This window comes from Ranitomeya variabilis, chromosome 2 (genome assembly GCF_051348905.1).
Source record: "Ranitomeya variabilis isolate aRanVar5 chromosome 2, aRanVar5.hap1, whole genome shotgun sequence".
NCBI classification, from domain to species: domain Eukaryota; kingdom Metazoa; phylum Chordata; class Amphibia; order Anura; family Dendrobatidae; genus Ranitomeya; species Ranitomeya variabilis.
Window position 1 is genome coordinate 611,929,954 of NC_135233.1, and position 20,497 is coordinate 611,950,450.

A 20,497-nucleotide genomic window follows, 5' to 3' on the forward strand; every position below is an offset into this window, starting at 1 on the left:
TACTATAATACTGTCCCTATGTACAAGAATATAACTACTATAATACTGCCCCTATATACAAGACTATAACTACTATAATACTGCCCCTATGTACAAGAATATAACTACTATAATACTGCCCCCATGTACAAGAATATAACTACTATAATACTGCTCCTATGTACAAGAATATAACTACTATAATACTGCCCCCCATGTACAAGAATATAACTACTATAATACTGCTCCTATGTACAAGAATATAACTACTATAATACTGCTCCTATGTACAAGAATATAACTACTATAATAATGCCCCCTATGTACAAGAATATAACTACTATAATACTGCTCCTATGTACAAGAATATAACTACTATAATACTGCTCCTATGTACAAGAATATAACTACTATAATACTGCTCCTAAGTGCAAGAATATAACTACTATAATACTGCTCCTATGTACAAGAATATAACTACTATAATACTTCCCCCTATGTACAAGAATATAACTACTATAATACTGCTCCTATGTACAAGAATATAACTACTATAATACTGCCCCTATGTACAATAATATAACTACTATAATGCTGCCCTTATGTACAAGAATATAACTACTATAATACTGCTCCTATGTACAAGAATATAACTACTATAATGCTGCCCCTATGTACAAGATTAAAACTACTATAATATTGCTCCTATGTACAAGAATATAACTACTATAATACTGCCTCTATGTACAAGAATATAACTACTATAATACTGCTCCTATGTACAAGAATATAACTACTATAATACTGTCCCTATGTACAAGAATATAACTACTATAATGCTACTCACTATGTTCAAGAATATAACTACTATAATACTGTCCCTATGTACAAGAATATAACTACTATAATACTGCCCCCTATGTACAAGAATATAACTACTATAATACTGTCCCTATGTACAAGAATATAACTACTATAATGCTCCCACTATGTTCAAGAATATAACTACTATAATACTGTCCCTATGTACAAGAATATAACTACTATAATGCTGCCCCCTATGTACAGGAATATAACTACTATAATACTGTCCCTATGTACAAGAATATAACTACTATAATACTGCACCTGTGTACAAGAATATAACTAGTATAATACTGCCCCCTATGTACAAGAATATAACTACTATAATACTGATCCTATGTACAAGAATATAGCTACTATAATACTGCCCCTATGTACAAAAATATAACTACTATAATACTGCCCCCTATGTACAAGAATATAACTACTATAATACTGCTCCTATGTACAAGAATATAACTACTATAATACTGCTCCTAAGTGCAAGAATATAACTACTATAATACTGCTCCTATGTACAAGAATATAACTACTATAATACTGCCCCCTATGTACAAGAATATAACTACTATAATACTGCTCCTATGTACAAGAATATAACTAGTATAATACTGTCCCTATGTACAATAATATAACTACTATAATGCTGCCCTTATGTACAAGAATATAACTACTATAATACTGTCCCTATGTACAAGAATATAACTACTATAATGCTACTTACTATGTCCAAGAATATAACTACTATAATACTGTCCCTATGTACAAGAATATAACTACTATAATACTGCACCTGTGTACAAGAATATAACTACTATAATACTGCCCCCTATGTACAAGAATATAACTACTATAATACTGATCCTATGTACAAGAATATAGCTACTATAATACTGCCCCTATGTACAAAAATATAACTACTATAATACTGCCCCTATGTACAATAATATAACTACTATAATGCTGCCCTTATGTACAAGAATATAACTACTATAATGCTGCCCCTATGTACAAGATTAAAACTACTATAATATTGCTCCTATGTGCAAGAATATAACTACTATAATACTGCCTCTATGTACAAGAATATAACTACTATAATACTGTCCCTATGTACAAGAATATAACTACTATAATACTGCCCCCTATGTACAAGAATATAACTACTATAATACTGTCCCTATGTACAAGAATATAACTACTATAATACTGCCCCCTATGTACAAGAATATGACTACTATAATACTGTCCCTATGTACAAGAATATAACTACTATAATGCTACCCACTATGTCCAAGAATATAACTACTATAATACTGTCCCTATGTACAAGAATATAACTACTATAATGCTATCCACTATGTTCAAGAATATAACTACTATAATACTGCACCTGTGTACAAGAATATAACTACTATAATAATGTCCCTATGTACAAGAATATAACTACTATAATACTGCACCTGTGTACAAGAATATAACTACTATAATAATGTCCCTATGTACAAGAATATAACTACTATAATACTGCCCCTATGTACAAGAATATAACTACTGTAATACTGCCCCTATGTACAAGAATATAGCTACTATAATACTACCCCTATGTACAAGAATATAACTCCTATAATACTGTCCTCTATATACAAGAATATAATAACTATAACACTGCTCCTATGTACAAGAACATAACTACTGTAATACTGCCCCTATGTACAAGAATATAGCTACTATAATACTACCCCTATGTACAAGAATATAACTCCTATAATACTGTCCTCTATATACAAGAATATAACAACTATAACACTGCCCCCATGTACAAGAATATAACTACTATAATACTGCCCCTACGTACAAGAATATAACTACTATAATACTGCCCCCTATGTACAAGAATATAACTACTATAATACTGCCCCCTATGTACAAGAATATAACTACTATAATACTGTCCCTATGTACAAGAATATAACTACTATAATGCTGCCCCTATGTACAAGAATATAACTACTATAATACTGCTCCTATATACAAGAATATAACTACTATAATACTGCCCCCTATGTACAAGAATATAACTACTATAATACTGCCCCTATGTACAAGAATATAACTACTATAATACTGCTCCTATGTACAAGAATATAACTACTATAATACTGCTCCTATGTACAAGAATATAACTACTATAATACTGCCCCTATGTACAAGAATATAACTACTATAATACTGCACCTATATACAAGAATATGACTACTATAATACTGTCCCTCTGTACAAGAATATAACTACTATAATACTGCTCCTATGTACAAGAATATAACTACTATAATACTGCTCCTATGTACAAGGATATAACTACTATAATACTGCCCCTTTGTACAAGAATATAACTACTATAATGCTACCCACTATGTTCAAGAATACCCTGATGCGAGCTGCTATCAACAGAAAGGTGGTCTGAATTCTAATTCAAATTAGTAGGAATAATGACCATTTCTGAAATGACACTGGCATGCATCTGGGTCATAACCTCGAGATGGTTGTAGACTCCATTGGTGGGACCCATATTCACTATGAGATGTCAACATCCCTTTAATGTTTTCCTTTTCAGTTCTCGGTCTCTTACTGCATTTTGAAATTACCACACCTTTAGGAAATTAGGAATTGCAGTTGGGCATATTTTATATAAACCACTGCAGAAATATTATGGAGTTTGCCCTGTCAGCTGAGAATTAGCCATTGTTTAACTCTAAAGTTATCACATCTGTGGCATGCTAGACATTACACGGCAAAATGTGTTTGTAATTTACTCAGATAAATGAGGGGGTAACTAAGTCAGGGGGCAAAAAAAAAACGGTGTCCAATTTTGTTCCAATTTACGAGACTGAAATACACACAAAATAACAGATTTATATAACTGTGTTTTAGATTATATAAAAAAAATTACAATGAAACAAAGTCACAGCTGAGTGCACAAGCGTGTTCAATGGGTAACAAGGAGCTGGGTCTTTGGCTGCAGTTCATTTCCCACTACGTTAATATGCAACATATGTGAACCTTATAGTGAATTGTTTCCGTGCTTTGGAATGTGCACAATGGGAATCGGGAGCATACAGCCCATAGCTATGTTACAGATTGTAACTACGGCTTTACAAGAGATCCCTCTCTGCTTCAATCTCTCCAGACGTCCTCTCAATAATTCGGGAATGAATACTTACGATACCCAAGTGAACTGCAGCTCGCTCAGACTATAAAGCTCTCCCCATGCTTAGTTTTTGATGTGAAGTCATATGAACCTGTTTTTCGGTTTTCTTGGAAAAGAATTTGGGGGAGAAAACCAGACACAATACATTAAATAATGTAAATACAGTACTGGATTGTTGGTTATTATATGATTTATACTAACAGGTTATCCTCCACTTTTAACAATCTTTTAATCATCATGTACAGCACCATGGAATTAATGGCGCTATATAAATAATAATAATAATAATACTTCATGAGTTCAAGATAAGCTGATCACACAGCATGTCCATCAATGATCATCTGTAATTCGCAGGAGAATACAACAGCAAGTGTTAAGTTCTGCAGCAGCGCCTCCATAGTCAAAGTGAAGTATTACATGGTCCCTACTGACATGTAATCATAAAGTTCCTCCAGGAATAGAGTACCTTTGAAGCTTCTCTTTGTTCTGGGTATTTCATGGAAGTCCAAAACAAGACTGATCCCGCCGATTTTAACGTAGAATATTTTATTAAGTATTTAATAATAGGTAACTGTGAAATGTTTACTCCATTTAGGGAACATCGTTTTATGTGTGCCTTTGTGTTTTTTTTTCCCTGTACTTCATTCAGTAAGCCATAACTTTTTAGTCAGTGGAGCCATTTGAGAGCTTGTGTTTTACAGAACAAGTTTCATTTATGACACCATTTTGGGATAGATATAATGAGGAACATTTTCACACACACAAAAAGAGTAATTCGTGACACCATATTTATTGTGTTTTATACACTTTATGTCCGTTGTCTGATAAAGAGTGTGGCTTGGTTGAAAGTTTGGGCTTCTTGAAAAAAAAAAAAAATGTCCTGAAGCGGGAAATTACGCAAAATATGCGCCAAAATCTTGCCACAAATTTCTGGTATAATGTAACACTACTAACAGTTTGTGTAGACTATCTGTCACATTTTAACATTGTCTAGTCTAACTATGCACTGTGTTTAAGAGAGTGTTCATAAGCTTGCTTTTAATTAACTTGTTTGGAAATGGGGGGGAAAAAAATCTGCAATTTTTTTCCCTTTATTTCGTAAGTTTAAAAAGCTTTGGCAAATGGTTTTGGATCCTGGAGGTCATTTTTATACTCTTGGTTGCAATAACAACTAGTGATGTGCGAACATGTTCAGATAAGGTGTCATCAAAGCATGCTTGGGTGCTAGCCAGTGTATCTTGAGCATGCTCGAATAATATGTTCGAATCCCCATGGCTGCATGTCTTGTGGTTGATAGACAGCCGATACACATGCAGGGGATTGCCTGATTTTAGGCAATTCCCACATGTGTAGCAGTTAACAGCCGTGAGACATGCCACAGTAGGGACTCGAACATATTCGAGCATGCCCAAGATATTCAGATAGCAACCGAGCATGCTCAGATAACACCATATCCAAGTGCGCTCGCTCATCACTAATGATAACCCATCCCATGATCGGGTGATGGGAAGGTAGGGTCTGCAGAATGACCAGGATAGGAGGAACACCTTACCTTTATCTGTTAGATGCTGCAGTTTAACTGACCGTGGCATATAGAGGGTTAAGTGGTAGAGATTGTCACTGGTGGCATTCGCAAGCAATAATCCCAAGGATACAGTGGCAGATCCCACAGTATCAGCATGGCGTGTATACGTCACAGAGAACAAACATCTTATTTCATGCGAAGGATATCTATAATAGAGTGCTACGCGGCTATAGTCCCCTTCACTATACTGTTCATGGAGCCATTACAATAAAAGAGGAATACTAAGGAATTGTATCTATTAGATTCCCATATATACAGAAAACTACGTATTTGAAGAACTTAACTTTGCAGTTAAGTAGATAAAGCTGCTGTGCATATATAATCCTAATGCTGGTAAATGACTCTTTAATGCAGGCCAGACTCATTTGTAGTTCCATGATGGTTACAATGGGAGAACATAAAACTCTGACCTTTAGGGTATGTCTGTGTTTCTATTGTGCGCACCATGCTCGACACAGAAAAAACTAAATTGTCTTCCACATTTATTACACTTTAATGTTATTATTTACAACCTTAAGGGATAGTCAGCATATGACTAATTTTGGAGCAAGGAACAGTGAGCATTTAATCGCAAAACATCCCTATTAAAATAATTGTAGCTGCAAAAAGAATTCCCCAAATTATAATGGGTTTACAAAATTGATTATTTAATATGTGATAAGATAATTTGGGCAAATGCGATTTCTAACATTTTAGGAGTTAAAAGTCTAGCCTTGATTATAAAAACTGAAACATTACTATGTAGATAAAATATAAAAGTATTCTAAAATAAGAATATGGAGGATCTAAGGCAATTATTAGGTGGCACGGAAATGTCCCCGTGTATATATCAGAAGACTGCAAATTAACTCTGGCGTCAAGTATACATAACAAAAAGTCTTATGTCTAACTTAATGTCCATATTGACCAAAAGATTTGTGAAAAAAAGGGTTTAAATATTTTCAATTTTTTTTCTCAAAGGAGAATGTTACATGTTTTGTAAATACTTCAAATCAAATGACAACAGATAAAAGAATAAAATAAAATAGTAGTTTCAAGAAGTTGGGTGTTTGTATCAGATGGTCTGGATATGTTCTTCTAAACGGTACTACAAGGGGAGATGGACCTTCTGAAGTTACACAGAACAGAATTTGTACACTAGATGAAAGTGCTATGCCGCTGTATCAGCTCCAGCAATGTCATGTCAACAGAGCATCTGACTATGATGCACAATTACTGGCTGCGCATGAGACCTTAGATAACACGTCACATCATCACTGGAGCCCAGGACACAGTGACCGGCGGTGGACCACAGAAGCATCGGTAGAGGGTTCTACGAGGGGAGTATTACTAGTTTTATTATTATGGAAAACTGTAGCCTGCTTGTGATTGAAAAAAACCTGAAACCTCTTTGAATGTGTAAAAATTACATTGTTTTAATCAGGTTTCCATGCTAAATTCTTCTTTTTGATAATACGTTTTTTTTTCCATATTACTACCCATATAAATATGGTACTGATGAGGAGGCCTAATATTAAACTCATAACTCAAAAATCATTTCCCGGATATGTACATTCCTTGACCAAGAAACTGCAAAAATGCTTGTGCACGCCTTCATCATCTCCCGCCTTGACTATTGCAACCTCCTGCTCTCTGGCCTCCTGTCTAGCACTACTCCAATCCATCCTACACTCTGCTGCCTGACTAATCCATCTGTATCCCCGTTATTCCCAAGCCTCTCCTCTGGCCTTCACTGGCTTCCTATTGTCCAGATGCTCCAGTTCAAAACCCTAACTATGACATACAAAGCCATCCACAACCTGTCTCCTCTATACATCTGTGACATGGTCACAACTCTCTACCCCAACACATCAGACTCTCGCATACCACGGAAACCTTCAAAAAAAACCTGAAGACCCACCTCTTCTGGCAAGCCTACAACCTGCAGTGATCCTCAGTCTACTGAACCGCCGCACAACCAGCCCTACCCTCTCCTACTGTATCCTCTTCCATCCCCTGTAGACTGTGAGCCCTCGCAGGCAGGGTCCTCTCTACTTCTGTACTTACTTGTGTGTTCATTGTACTGCTCATGTTGATTGTACTTGTCTATATATGCCCCTTTTTCACATGTAAAGAACCATGGAATAAATGGCACTATAAAAATGAATAATAATAATAATTTCTGTTCTGTGCATATGACTTTTCAGCAGTCTTATTTTCATTACAAATAGGATTTCATTGAAAGGTAACGCCTTAATTTATAATAGATAACAAAGAATCCACCATTCACAATAGGAGATGTCACAGCTCACCTCCTTCTTTCAATGAATGATAACACCTCGTTATACAGTAGCCGAAACTGGATACACCATTTACAATAGGTAATATCACAGCTCACCTGTACAATGACTGATAACACCTCTATATACAGTAGATAACACAGGATCCACCATTCACAATAGGTGATGTCACAGCTCACCACCTCCTCCTGTACAATGACTGATAACACCTCTATATACAGTAGATAACACAGGATCCACCATTCACAATAGGTGATGTCACAGCTCACCTCCTCCTCCTGTACAATGACTGATAACACCTCTATATACAGTAGATAACACAGGATCCACCATTCACAATAGGTGATGTCACAGCTCACGACCTCCTCCTGTACAATGACTGATAACACCTCTATATACAGTAGATAGCACAGGATCCACCATTCACAATAGGTGATGTCACAGCTCACCTCCTCCTCCTGTACAATGACTGATAACACCTCTATATACAGTAGATAACACAGGATCCACCATTCACAATAGGTGATGTCACAGCTCACCTCTTCCTCCTGTACAATGACTGATAACACCTCTATATACAGTAGATAGCACAGGATCCACCATTCACAATAGGTGATGTCACAGCTCACCTCCTCCTGTACAATGACTGATAACACCTCTATATACAGTAGATAAAACAGGATCCACCATTCACAATAGGTGATATCACAGCTCACCTCCTCCTCCTGTACAATGACTGATAACACCTCTATATACAGTAGATAACACAGGATCCACCATTCACAATAGGTGATGTCACAGCTCACGACCTCCTCCTGTACAATTACTGATAACACCTCTATATACAGTAGATAGCACAGGATCCACCATTCACAATAGGTGATGTCACAGCTCACCTCCTCCTCCTGTACAATGACTGATAACACCTCTATATACAGTAGATAACACAGGATCCACCATTCGCAATAGGTGATATCACAGCTCACCTCCTCCTCCTGTACAATGACTGATAACACCTCTATATACAGTAGATAACACAGGATCCACCATTCACAATAGGTGATGTCACAGCTCACCTCCTTCCCTGTAACTGATATCACCTTTATATTTAGTATATAACACATGATCCACCATTCACAATAGCTGTCACAGCTCACCTCCTCCTCACTTCACAGTGACATTTCCCCAGATTAGAGCATGCCAAATTTATACGTTGATAAAAAAGGTCTTAGTCTATTGCTGCCAATCCCATTGAGAAGAAAATGAAGTAGGAGTCTAATATTAGGAATATCGATTAGTGTGAAATTAGTATGTACATTGCAAGAATTTTTTTTAAATAGAGTGAATTTATAAACCTGATTTAAAGACTAGATCATTTTCTGATGATCCCTTTTAACCCTCTGGTTGTAAGGTGGGATCACCAACCTTTCGTGCCACCCCACTGGAGACATGTCATTTTCAATTGGTAACATCACTTACTAAAGTGAAATCTTGGACTTCACAAACAAGTTAAATTGCTTCAGCGTTAAGGTATACTAAGACTGCAGGCACTATATCATTACATCTTTAAAAAGTTTTCTTGAGTGGTGTACAAGGAAAATAGACAATGCACGTCACAATGATGCATGTTTTTGTGGCTAAATAGCAAAGCCTTAGGTCACAATCCGGCAATCTCGCAGTCATTCAATTTGAGAGCACATCAACGTCTCACTAAATGGAAGCCGCCTTTTGCCGCGCACCTTATCATAATGTCACAAAAACTATAACATTACAAATCAGTTCTCGGGCAAAATACATGACAGCAAAATACTGGTACACAAAAGCTGCATTTAATATCCGTCACTGCTGCCTGCTCAAACTTACCTCTGTACGAGAAAGTGGCGGCTGTACTGCTCAGCTTGTGGTATTCCAAGATTCGTTTCAGAGTGGAATGAAATATAAATGACAGTTCATACAACACATGAACATAAGAAATGGTATGAAATATTTAAAATAAAAGACATCTTTGAACAGAGGAAACCAACAGAGCCTTTCTCCATCCCAGCCCCTGGGACTTTAACAGTCTGCAATTCATTGAAAATTTCATTTCCATTGTTATTTTTAGTGAAATATTTTGCATCGCTCAAGATCAGATACCCGTGTACTGTCCTTTCTCCTGACAGATAGATTTTGTTTTTCCATCAAAGAGATTTCTCATCACTTTGAGAAAACAAAGGAACAATAACTCAGCAGTAGGTGCTGAACCCTGAATTATTTCATAGGTTACCCGGTTATAAACTCTACAAATACACATTTCTTACATTAGAGCAATCTGTAACAACCCAGAAAGGTCTGACGAACAATAATCTGTGCTCGGTCTCAGCTGTAAGGCTAAGTTCACACTTGGAAATGTCCATTATGAGTAGGAATCGCGAATGCTCCCAACGCTTTCCATTCACCTGGAGAAGAGGGTCGTTTTGGTCTCCATTAGGCTGGTATATTGTTATTTTCAGCTGCAAGTAAAAATCTTCAGGTCTATACTATACAGATGCATCAACCGGAAAATGCGTACAGAACATTATATGGTTAACGTGATGGCGTATGGGCAATACAAGACTACGACCAAAGCATCCTTGGCGACATACACTGAAAATGCAATGGAAAACTTGTGATGGGAAAAGCTGCTCCTAAGCTTGACTTTCCTGTTGATACTTCATTATGCATTGCCTTTAACCCCTTAGTGACAGAGCCAATTTTGACCTAAATGACCACGCCACATTTTTTTAAATCTGACCACTGTCATTTTATGAGGTTATAACTCTGGAACGCTTCAACAGATCCCACTGATTCTGAGAATGTTTTTTCATGACATATTGTACTTCATGATAGTGTTAAAATTTTTTCGATATAACTTTATGTGTTTATTTGTGAAAATATCGGCTATTTGGCGAAAATTTTTAAAATTTGGGCGCACTCCAGGGCTCGGAAGGGAATGAGCACTGTTTGACTTTTTTAATGCAAAACAGTTTGGAATTGAGATCGGACGCCATGTCACGTTTGGAGAGCCCCTGATGTGCCTAAACAGTGGAAACCCCCACAAGTGACCCCATTTTGGAAACTACACCCTTCATGGAACTTATTTAGATGTATCATTAACCCGCAGGTGCTTCACAGAAGTTTATCATGTAGATCTGTGAAAATGAAAAAAAAAAAAATCACATTTTACCCATAGAAATGTACCTTTAGCCCCATTTTTTTATTTTTACAAGGGTAACAGGAGAAAATGGACTCCAAAATTTGTTGTACATTTTCTACTGAGAATACCGCTACCCTATATGTGGGGGAATACTACTATTTAGAGGCACAGCAGGGCTTGGAAGGGAAGGCGTGACATTTTGGAACGCAGACTTTGATGGAATGGTCTGCGGGCATCATGTCGCATTTGGAGAGCATCTGATGTGCCTAAACAGTGAAAAAAAACCAAAGCGGCCCAATTTTGGAAAGTACACCCTTCAAGGATATTATCCAGTGGTATAGTGAGAATTTTGAACCCACAGGTGCTAACACAGAATTTGATAACATCAGATCGTCATATTGAAAATTATCATTTTTTTCACAAAAATGTTGGTTTAGCCCCAAATTTGTAATGTTCGCAATGGATAATGGGAGAAAACGGACCTCATAATTATAGTGCTTTGGAACAAAGCACTATACTGTTATTCCACCGTGGTAAACTTCTTCTTATTCTTATTATTCAGTCCGCACGTAATGCGGCCCGAACCGCTAAACTCATAGACTCCAGTGAGGTGTCATTTCGAAGCCAGCGTCCCCAAGAGGTGTGCTAAGTATTTTTCGTGCCGATCGGATTTGTAGTTTTTGCGCAATTTGTGTTTGAAAAAAGTCTTTCAATGCGTTTCAATAGGGAAATTGTCCCATACGTTTATAATGGGCTGGTTTCTGAGGCAATTTCTAAAAATAACTGCCACCTGGCTGATTAGCTCATTGATATGCGCAGTCAGACACAGTTACTATGCCAACTCCTATGAAATCTACATCAGCTCACCAGGTCACAAGTTTTGTCAGATAATATCAGCTCTTAAAGTGACAGTACAGCACAATTCCAAACCACTATCCTTAGTCTTATGATTATTAGACTGTGGCCCGATTCTAACTCATCGGGTATTCTAGAATATGCATGTCCACGTAGTATATTGCACAGCCACGCAGTATACAGTGCAGAGCCGCGCAGTACACAGCGCAGAGCCGCGCAGTACACAGCGCAGAGCCGCGCAGTACACAGCGCAGAGCCGCGCAGTACACAGCGCAGAGCCGCGCAGTACACAGCGCAGAGTCGCGCAGTATAAAGCGCAGAGCCGCGCAGTACACAGCGCAGAGCCGCGCAGTACACAGCGCAGAGCCACGCAGTACACAGCGCAGAGCCACGCAGTATAAAGCGCAGAGCCGCGCAGTACAAAGCGCAGAGTCGCGCAGTATAAAGCGCAGAGCCGCGCAGTACACAGCGCAGAGCCGCGCAGTACACAGCGCAGAGCCGCGCAGTACACAGCGCAGAGCCGCGCAGTACAAAGCGCAGAGTCGCGCAGTATAAAGCGCAGAGCCACGCAGTACACAGCGCAGAGCCGCGCAGTACACAGCGCAGAGCCGCGCAGTACAAAGCGCAGAGTCGCGCAGTATAAAGCGCAGAGCCGCGCAGTACACAGCGCAGAGCCGCGCAGTACACAGCGCAGAGCCGCGCAGTACACAGCGCAGAGCCGCGCAGTACACAGCGCAGAGCCGCGCAGTACAAAGCGCAGAGTCGCGCAGTATAAAGCGCAGAGCCACGCAGTACACAGCGCAGAGCCGCGCAGTACACAGCGCAGAGCCACGCAGTATACAGTGCAGAGCCGCGCAGTACACAGCGCAGAGCCGCGCAGTACACAGCGCAGAGCCGCGCAGTACACAGCGCAGAGCCACGCAGTACACAGCGCAGAGCCGCGCAGTACACAGCGCAGAGCCGCGCAGTACACAGCGCAGAGCCGCGCAGTACAAAGCGCAGAGTCGCGCAGTATAAAGCGCAGAGCCGCGCAGTACACAGCGCAGAGCCGCGCAGTACACAGCGCAGAGCCGCGCAGTACACAGCGCAGAGCCGCGCAGTACACAGCGCAGAGTCGCGCAGTATAAAGCGCAGAGCCACGCAGTACACAGCGCAGAGCCGCGCAGTACACAGCGCAGAGCCACGCAGTATACAGCGCAGAGCCGCGCAGTACACAGCGCAGACACACGCAGTATACAGCGCAGAGCCGCGCAGTATACAGCGCAGACACACGCAGTACACAGCACGGACACGCGCAGTACACAGCGCAGAGCCGCGCAGTACACAGCGCAGAGCCGCGTAGTATACAGCGAAGAGTCACGCAGTATATAGCGCAGAGCCGCGCAGTACAAAGCGCAGAGCCGCGCAGTATACAGCGCAGAGCCGCGTAGTATACAGCGCAGAGCCGCGTAGTATACAGCGCAGAGCCACGCAGTATACAGCGCAGAGCCACGCAGTATACAGCGCAGAGCCACGTAGTTATACTGCCCAGTCACGTAGTATATTGTCCAGTCACATAGTATACTGCATATCCCTGTTAAAAAAAAAAAAAAGAATTAAAATAAAAAAGTTACATACTCACCTCCTGGAGCGGCCGGTATCTGATGGTTGTTGCACCTCCTAGAGCGGCCGGTACACGATGCTTGTTGCACCTGGAGTGGCCGGTACCCGATGCTTGTTGCGCGCTCCGGTCCCAAGAGTGCATTGCGGTCTCATGAGATGATGACGTAGCGGTGTTGTGAGACAGAAAGACGGAAGTGCCCTTAGACAATTATATAGTAGATTACCCCGCTCACCAAATCGGACCCCGAGGGGCCCGGCTCACCAAATCGGACCCAGAGTGACCCCGCCCACCAAATCGGACCCAGAGTGACCCCGCCCACCAAATCGGACCCAGAGTGGCTCCGCCCACCAAATCGAACCCAGAGTGACCCCTTCCACCAAATCAAACCCAGAGTGACCCCTTCCACCAAATCGGACCCAGAGTGACCCCACCCACCAAATCGGACCCTGAGGTGCCCAGCCCACCAAATGAGACCCTGAGGTGCCCAGCCCACCAAATCGGACCGAGTGACCCCACCCACCAAATTGGTCCCTAAGGTGCCCCGCCCACCAAATCAGACCCAGAGTGGCTCCGCCCACCGAATCGGACCCAGAGTGGCCGCGCCCACAGAATCGGACCAAAAGTGACCCCGCCCACCAAATCGGACCTAGATTTACCCCGCCCACAAAATCAGACCCAGATTGACCCAACCCACCAAATCGGACCGCCTGAGGGGCACCCAAGTATGAAAGTCTTGCAGGGGCAGCCCGGGCACCATTCCAAAGCACTATCTGTAGTTCCTTCAGGAAATACCCATCTAGTTAGTTGTGCAATTTGTCCCGAACGTGATCATACCAAATATTTGGTCAAAAACTTTTGCTTGGGCACATGGCAGGGCTAGGAATGGAAAGTTCTCCCGAATGCGGAGCTGCCCCATATGTTGTCAGAAATTACTGTTCGGCCACACGTCAGGGCCGAGATGGAAGGAGCGCTATTTGGCTTATGGAGAACAGATTTTACTAGAATAGTTTACGGGCGACATTTGAGGAGCCTCGAAGATGACAGAACAGCAAAAAAAAAAAAAACAGCAGTATCCCCCATTGTAGAAACTGCACCCCTAAATGAATTAATCTACGGCTGCAATGACTATTTTGTAACATCCACGCCAGGCTTTTTTTCTGCAGAATTGAAAATCTGCCAGTCTAGTACCCATACATTGTGTTCCTGTACAGTGTGAGCTCCCATATACTGTAGCACCCCCATATATTGTGCCCAGCTTGTGCTTCTGGTGATACGCATCCGTAAATTAAATGCGTTCTCTCCATTACAATAATGCCAAACATGTGGCCGCTCACTGTGGTTTAGGCACAGTGGGGCTCAGGAGGGGGGGGATTTGGATTTGAGAGGGAAGAATTCACTGGATTTTATTTGAGGGGGCGGGAGCCATGTTGCTTTTCCAGAGTCTTTGTTCTACCAGTAACATGGGAACCCCCTATAGTTCCAGTGACAGATGACGGACCTGAGTGGGGTCTGGTTTTGTGTGGGATAAATTAGGGTTTTTAAATGAAACATTTTGGGGTACATTATATTTTTCGACTGCTTCCAGTATAACGATGGGATCACATTCTTGTGTTCTACGCTGATAACTTACGTTGGGGTTTACGTGTAAATCCCACATAAATTCGATTCAGACAAAACGCCCAACGGAACCACCCCCATGAGGCAAATGGAGACACTTTGTACTCAGTTTGGCATCTGCTCCGGTGGTATCCATCTTTTTAGGCATGAAGATCTGTGGTCACCCACACTTGTATTCTAAATGACACCTAAAATGATGGGACACCACCAGAACACAGACCAGTCCAAAGTGACTCCACCTGCCTAATAAGCGAATTGTTCCGTCCGGGTTTTTTTCTGATTTGCGGTTTTGGGGAATTTACACGGAAACCCCGACATAAGAGCTCAATGGAGAGCGCAAGATAAATTTGAGCCGAGCCTTAGTCCAATTTTTGGGAGGTAGAATAAATAAATAAATAGACAGCAGTACAAGAATAGTTCTTATTTTTATTTTTGCGCAGTTCACTGTGCAGTATAAGTGATAAAGCAGATTTATTCTTTGGATTGGTGCCATTACAGCTATACCAGATTTGTATAGTTTTTGTTAGGCTTTGCCAATATCACACAGTAAAAATGCTTTTTTTTAATGAAAAGTATTTTTCTGTTGCCATATTCTGAGAGCTGTAACTTTTTTTTTTTTTTTGAAGAACAGAGCTGTATTAGGCTGCCGTCACACTAGCAGTATTTGGTCAGTATTTTACATCAGTATTTGTAAGCCAAAACCAGGAGTGGGTGATAAATGCAGAAGTGGTGCATGTGTTTCTAATATACTTTTCCTCTAACCCCTGGTTTTGGCTACTTAGGCCGGCCTCACACTAGCGAGTTTTACGGACGTATGAGCGCATAAACTACGTCCGTAAAATACGCATTACACACGGCCCAATGATTCCCTATGTCCCAGCTCCTATCTGCCGTATATTACGCATCCATAATATACGGTCTTGTATGGCCGTAGAAAATCGCAGCATGCTGCGTTTGTCACCGTATTGCGCAAAAATGATACTCATATGAACTCGAGCGTGGGAACTTTTCCAAGGCTCCAGTTCATGAGGACATCCAGCAGAGGGCGCATCACCGCAACTCAAGATAAGTACAGATCATCCTGCTTTCCTTTCAGTACCCAGGGTTTACAGGCACGAGCGAGTGCTTTAGCACAGCTCCTGGCTGTAAAATGATTTAACCCCTTCAGATGGATTTACTTCGTGGGACGTGACAGATCATCTGAAGGTATGTATATTGTTGGTTTATTATTTTTCAGAGCGAGGGTCTTCAGGTGGACTGAGAGAGCAATAAAATATTAAAACAACCTGTGTGTTTATTTCATTAAAATACTTTTTAATAATTTGTGTGTTTTTTTAACCCTTTCATACAATTGGATTAATAATGGATAGGTGTCATAATTGACGCCTCTCCATTATTAATCTGGCTTAATGTCACCTTACAATAGCAAGGTGACATTAACCCTTCATTATCCCATATCCCACCGCTACACGGGAGTGGGAAGAGAGTGGCCAAGTGCCAGAATAGGCGCATCTTCCAGATGTGCTTTTTCTGGGGTGGCTGGGGGCAGATGTTTGTAGCCAGGGGGGGGGGGGCAATAACCATGGACCCTCTCTAGGCTATTAATATCTGCCCTCAGTCACTGGCTTTACCACTCTGGCGGAGAAAATTGTGCGGGAGCCCACGCCAATTTTTTCCGCCATTTTCAGAGCCCAAATTTTGCACATACACACTACTAACATTAGTAGTGTGGAATATGCAAAAAAAAAGGGGATATGAGATGGTTTACTGTATGTAAACCATGTCTCATATCCTGTCGGGTTTGGGAAGGAGAAATGAAAAGCCGGCAATTGAATTACCGGCTTTTCACATATATCGCGCTGAATTAAATATAAATACAGAATATATATATATGTGTCTCAATGACATATATATATATATATATATATATATATATATATATATATATATATATATACATATATACTGTATATATGTTTTACCGAACATTTGAGCACATAAATCCATTAGATGTCGGTTTTGCAAGCCTGCGAGAAAATATCGCAGTACGGATGCCATACGGATTACATACGGAGCATGCCATGCGCAAAATACGCTGACACACCCTGCCTACGGATGACATACGGATCACTATTTTGGGGACTTTTCTGCGTATTACGGCCGTAAAAAACGGACCGTATTTACATACGCTGAGTGTGAGGCCGGCCTAATACTGATGTAAAATACTGACCAAATACTGCTAGTGTGACGGCAGCCTCAGGGCTTTTGTTTTGCGGGACGAGTTGCAGATTTTTTTTGTACCATTTTGGGGCACATAACATTTTTTGATCACTTTTTATTCAGATTTTCAGACACATAATGACAAAAAAACCCAGAAATTTAGTTACGGTTTTCATTTTTTATTTTTTGCGCCATTCACTGTGCAGTAAAAGTTATAAGACCAATTTGTTCGCCGGGTCGAGACGATTACAGGGATACCAGATTTACATTATTTTTTGTAAGCTTTGCTATTTTTACAAACTAAAAACAATATTTTAGCAAAATGAATTTGTATTTGCATCGCCATATTCTGAGAGATGTAACTTTTTTATTTTTTTGCAGAATGAGTCATATTGGAGCTTGATTTTTGCGGGATGGTTTGGTGTTTTCATTTTTACCATATTTTTACATATGACTTATTGAACTTTTTTTTTGTGAGTCACTATGATGAAAAAATGACATTTTTTGCATGTTTTTTTTAATTATTTTTTCATTGACTTTGCCAAATGGAATAAATAACATGCCGGTTTTATAGAGCGGGTTGTTACAGATGCGGAGATACCAATTATAGGTCATTTTTTTATTTTTGTTTTATCACAAAACAGATTATAGTGATTTTTGTGCACTTTTTTGTGTTTTTGTTACTTTTTACATGTTTTATTTTACTTTTTTTTCCACTTTTGTACTTAGTCCCACTGTGCCTGTGTGGCTTATAGCTGGATTTCATAGGCCACCGTACCTTGCGGTCATTACATGACCTCAGGGTAAAATGGTAACCATCGGGATCCGCGTCTCATCACGGGGGCCCGATGGTGACTAAGGGGGGGTCTTGTGACCCCCTTGTAACGACTTAAATACGACTGTCACAATTGACAGCCGTATTTAAGGGGTTAATCGACCCCGATCGGTCGCAAAACCAGTAAGGGCCAATACCGCAGGGTGTCACATAAAGCTAACACCCGTGGGAATCGCCACCACTGTACTCTAATTTCTCAGCGCTGTTAAGAAGCAGCGCTGATGAATAAGGCTCCTTAATGATCGCCGTTAAAAGGCGTATTGGCGGTCGTTAAGGGGTTATTGTGGACCTTAATTTTAAAGCTTACATTTTGCATGATTTATTGAAACATTGTATTGTCAACATGACAGTTTTATTTTGATTACCACTATTTTCCATTTTATTTGCATGTGGAAGTCATTGCATTAGGAGAAAGCCATGCTTTAGGCGCTATTAATGAAATTTAAAAAGTTTTAATATATATATATATATATATATATTTTGCATTTATGGGTTTCATAAAGCAATTTTGCACTATTATGGATGTGCCATCTTCTCTGCATGTTTTGTTTTCTCTTGGGTAAACATTTTGAAAATACATTTAACGTTGTCACTATTATTGCCCAGTTTTACACCTCTAAAATGACCAATAAATGGGCATAAATATCTGTTTCGCCATACATGTGACATACTAGCAGTCGTGTTGTGTCAGGGCTGCAGCCGCACACTTTGATGTCCCAGTGTTGTACTGTGGCCTCCAGGTAAAAAGAAGAATCTCAAAGTCCATATATTACAAGAAAATGGAAAGCATCAAATAAGTATAAACCCCTCTGGTTATGATGGGGTTAATGAACCGCATTTAAAAGGATTTCTGAGCTTAAATTCTTGCAATAAAAAAAGTTTCAGGAGTGGATGAAAAAGATAAAGAGATAAGCTATTTGTGATAAAGTTGTGATGGTGAACATAATTCTTCCCCAGCACCGTGGTGTCATTAATCCCTCTGAAGGACAATATAGCCAGCGCCTTTTAGCAGTTTAACAGAACAATAGTTTCCACTTCACTTAAACCATAAAACATTTCAGTCCAGGAAGTTTCATAAATACATTAATGGATGTTATTAGCAGCTCTTTATACCATTCAACTTATATTTTAGGGGTTGTGGTCATTAAAACATTAATTCCACTTCTGAGCAAGTGATTCTATGAATTATCTCCCCTCCAGCTTGCCAGAACATGTACTTTCACATGTGGTGAACCTGCACAAATACCGGATACAGGAAGGATCTGCATAAACAAGTCACCGATATATCCCCTTTTTCAAAATCTGTCCATTGGTTGTGTGCAGTATTGCAGCACAGGTTCATTCACTTTTGCCCCTTCTAAGATTCTAGTGATATGCAATCACTTCATAAGATGGAAAAACTGCTTTAACCCCTTAGTGACCAGGCCAAATTTTTAAAATCTGACCAGTGTCACATTATGTGGTAATAACTCCGGAATCCTATTGATTTGGATCTTTTTTTTCATGACACATTGTACTTTAGGATAATGGTCATTTTTTTTCTGTAGTCACTAAATGCTAAAACTGACCAGCCATTATGATTCTCAAGGTCAGTACAAGTACGCACATACCAAACATGTATAGGTTTTGGGGTTTTTTAAATTTAAAGTGGGTATCCGGGACTTAATTTTAAAAAAAATGTACCTAAGCACTAACAGGCAGGCAACTTAGCTTTTTTTTTCTCTTAACCCAAATAAGAAGGAAGTTGTAGCCCAATGAAAACAAATATATACAATATTTAGCAATAATCAAATAGACCAAATGCAAGATACAAACTTACTTGTGTGTTGTGTCAGGCGCAGTTCTTTCCTGGCACAGACCGCTGATGTCGGTGAATCAGCTATCTTTGCTGACGTCACGTCTACAATCGGAGGCTTCTTTTCCGCCCTGTTCTGTCGTTGTTACTGATAGCCAGATCTCCGCTGCCTAACTGACGGAAGCGGTCAATCAGAATGATGTTGAAAGTTCCGCCCCATCACGTCAGCAGAGGCAGCTGATTCCCCGGTAGGACCACCGGCATGGACAACAGGTAGGTAAGTTGCAATTATCTGCCTGTTAGTGCTTAGAGACATGTTTGTTTTATATAAAGTCTTGGATATACCCTTTAAGTGGTGAAAAAAGGACTAAAGTTTGTAAGAAAAAAAAAACTGACACCATTTTCCGAGACCCGTAGCGTCTTCATTTTTCAGGATCTGGGGATGGGTAAGGGCTTATTTTTTATGCGCTTAGCTGATG

General features: G+C 40.1%; 1 protein-coding gene across 2 annotated transcripts in view; it reads right to left on the reverse strand.

Moving 5' to 3' along the window:
- The window catches only part of TSHZ3 (teashirt zinc finger homeobox 3), a 167,311-nt gene extending 147,105 nt beyond the window's left edge, over positions 1–20,206 (reverse strand). For both annotated transcript variants that reach the window (XM_077288727.1, XM_077288726.1), the window contains exon 1: positions 20,043–20,206. The gene's annotated coding sequence lies outside the window, so the exon portion shown is untranslated. The remainder of the gene's footprint in view (positions 1–20,042) is intronic.
- Positions 20,207–20,497: the final 291 nt, after the last annotated feature.